Here is a 3,585-nt window from a genome sequence, read left to right on the forward strand (position 1 = left end):
CTTTGTAGAGCCACCTTTTGCAGCAATTACAGTTGCAAGTCTCTTGGGGTATGTCTCTATAAGCTTGGCACATCTAGCCACTGGGATTTTTGCCCATTCCTCAAGGCAAAACTGCTCCAGCTCCTTCAAGTTGGATGGGTTACGCTGGTGTACAGCAATCTTTAAGTCATACCACAGATTCTCAATAGGGTTGAGGTATGGGTTTTGACTAGGCCATTCCAAGACATTTAAATGTTTCCCCTTAAACCACTCGAGTGTTGCTTTAGCAGTATGCTTAGGGTCATTGTCCTGCTGGAAGGTGAACCTCTGTCCCAGTCTCAAATCTCTGGAAGACTGAAACAGGTTTCCCTCAAGAATTTCCCTGTATTTAGCTCCATCCATCATTCCTTCAATTCTGACCAGTTTCCTATTCCCTGACGATTAAAAACATCCCCTCAGCATGATGCTGCCACCACCATGCTTCACTGTGACATAGCGTTTTCCTTGATAGCCAAAAAGCTCAATTTTACTGTCATCTGATCAGAGTACCCCTTCTTCCATATGTTTGGGAAGTCTCCCACATGCCTTTTGGCAAACACCGAACATGTTTGCTTATTTTTTTCTTTAAGCAATGGCTTTTTTTCTGGCCACTCTTCTGTAAAGACCAGCTCTGTGGAGTGTACAGCTTAAAGTGGTCCTATGGACAGATACTCCAATCTAAGCTGTGGAGCTTTGCAGCTCCTTCAGGGTTATCTTTGGTCTCTTTGTTGCCTCTCTGATTAATGCCCTTCTTGCCTGGACCGTGAGTTTTGGTGGGCGGCCCTCTCTTGGCAGGTTTGTTGTGGTGCCAAATTCTTTCTATTTTTTAATAAAGGATTTAATGGTGCTCCATGGGATGTTCAAAGTTTCTGATATTTTTTTATAACCCAATCCTGATCTGTACTTCTCCACAACTTTGTCCCTGGCCTGTTTGGAGAGCTTCTTGGTCTTTGTGGTGCCACTCTGGGGCCAATCAGAACATACTGATATACTGAGATCATGTGACAGATCATGTGATACCTGCACACAGGTGGACTTTATTTAACTAATTATGTGACTTCTGAAGGTAATTGGTTGCATCAGATCTTATTTAGGGGCTTCATAGCAAAGAGGTATGAATACATATGCACGCATTACTTTTCCGTTTCGATTTTTTTTAAATTTTTGGGAAAAAGTTATATTTTTTATTTCACTTCACCAATGTACATTACATTAAATCCAAATAAAAATCTATTTAAATGACAGATTGTAATGCAACAAATTAGGAAAAACACCAAGAGGGATGAATACTTTTGCAAGGCACTGTAGACTAATGAATTAGCCTCTAATAAACTTGAGAATGATTAGTTGCTGCATTCAAAGTCAACCACAATACACCAATTGATGGCACCATATCACACCAGGGCTATGAGAACTGAACCGATGAACCTGGGGCCATGAAATGTTGTATGTAAAGCTTATGTATATGTCCTTATATGAATATAACGTCTCTGCAACCTTAGATGGCTGCACCAGACCAGTTAGTGGCACTATAGATGTCATTGGCACCAGCTGGCACTAAAGCAAATTTAACATTAAGACATGTCATTTAATAATGGTAAAAATGTTTTATTGCCTTTAAATTTGATATGAACACAACCAGTCAAACAAATCACTTAAAAATGTAGGCTATCTGCACATGTTCATCCACTCAAAAATAGTGGTGCACCATTTGATGAATGGAAAGAGACCTCTGTTACAAAACACCAAGAAGTGTAATGACATTCGGCAATTGTCATTAATGAATGAATATGTCTTGCTGACAAATTACTTTTTTAGTAGAAAGAAATGATGGGACACCTGGAAAGGGGCTGAGATACAGGATTGTCCCGTAATAACAAGTGAAGCCACATGTAAAAAAAAAATGTGATCCATGAGACAGAGGTGGGGGGGTGTTTGGAATAAGCTTTTTTGTATTTACCATTGTAGCAGTAGAAATGTCATTTTAAACAAGTAGGAGAGTGGTTATATTAGCATTATTTAGAGCGGCCAGTGGCGATGCATGCCAGCAAAGCCAATACACAACACTAAACAATACATGAATTGCACTATAACGGTGACAAACGGTGCCCACAAACTGTTAATTGCCTACATAAAGCTGTCCTAACAGCAGTCCCAACATCTTACCACTGCTACACATGGCTATCAGCAAAGCCATGTTTGGCAGCAAAACAGTTCCTTCAGCCTCATTTACTGCCTTTTAAAAAAACATAGCTGATATGGGGGCCCTGTGTGGCTCAGTTGGTAGAGCATGGCGCTTGCAACGCCAGGGTTGTGGGTTCGATTCCCACGGGGGGCCAGTACAAAAAAGTATGAATGTATGTACTTGTAAGTCGCTCTGGATAAGAGCATCTGCTAAATGACTTAAATGTAAATGTAATATGGCTGACTTGCTTAAACAAATGTGGTTTCTAATGACAATTGAGATGTACAAACTATGGGATAATGAGATAAGAGGCAATCTGTAATTTTGATAAAGACAATAATGAGCGAGCTAGGACGGACATAGTCAATATAACTATTTGTTGAGCACTTTTGAAATGTACAGCAACAGATGAAAGCTCTTACAATATTCAATGATTATATTTCTCTAAAACAGGTTATAGGCTACGTGTGCACCACCAAGTCAGAACAGTAGGTGAAATTAAAACGGGTAAATAGACCAAATGATTAGGGTGAGGCACATGGGCTACTAACATCTTACTACACAACATACACTTAGTATTACTTTCTTAGCTACAGTATACATATCTCCCTGGCATTTTGCATCATTTATGCAGCAGCATACAATACATTTTTGGACTCACCTTGTTGTGCTGTGCTCACTTGAACAGGAAGGTGCTGTGGTGGTCCTTCGTGGGCAAAATTTATCATCCAAGTCTGGCATTCCCTGGATTTATGGTGCTTTCAAAACAACTGGAAACTATGAAAAAAATAAGGTTGAATCATGATGACGTTATTGATCTTCAGGTCGTAGCTCTAGAAAGAGGCCGGATTTACAATTAAAATCAAATAAAATGTTATTTGTCACATGAGTGAGTCACTGGTTAGTCGAGGTAATTGAGGTAACAGGTACATTTAGGAAGAGTTATTAAAGTGAATATGTATAGATAATAACAGAGAGTAGCAGCAGTGTAGAAGGTGGGGGCAATGCAAATAGTCTAGGTAGCCATTTGATTAGATGTTCAGGAGTCTTATGGCTTACATTTACATTACATTTAAGTCATTTAGCAGACGCTCTTATCCAGAGCGACTTACAAATTGGTGCATTCACCTTATGATATCCAGTGGAACAACCACTTTACAATAGTGCATCTAAATCTTTTAAGGGGGGGGTAGAAGGATTACTTTATCCTATCCTAGGTATTCCTTAAAGAGGTGGGGTTTCAGGTGTCTCCGGAAGGTGGTGATTGACTCCGCTGACCTGGCGTCGTGAGGGAGTTTGTTCCACCATTGGGGTGCCAGAGCAGCGAACAGTTTTGACTGGGCTGAGCGGGAACTGTACTTCCTCAGAGGTAGGGAGGCGAG

General features: G+C 40.3%; 1 non-coding gene across 1 annotated transcript; it reads left to right on the forward strand.

Annotated features, from left to right (window-relative positions):
* Positions 1-2,281: 2,281 nt before the first annotated feature.
* trnaa-ugc (transfer RNA alanine (anticodon UGC)) lies at positions 2,282-2,357 on the forward strand. Its single transcript has one exon. It is a non-coding gene; the product is annotated as a tRNA-Ala (tRNA).
* The last annotated feature ends 1,228 nt before the right edge of the window (positions 2,358-3,585 follow it).

Source organism: Salvelinus fontinalis, chromosome 21 (genome assembly GCF_029448725.1).
Source record: "Salvelinus fontinalis isolate EN_2023a chromosome 21, ASM2944872v1, whole genome shotgun sequence".
In the NCBI taxonomy this organism is placed as follows: Eukaryota; Metazoa; Chordata; class Actinopteri; order Salmoniformes; family Salmonidae; genus Salvelinus; species Salvelinus fontinalis.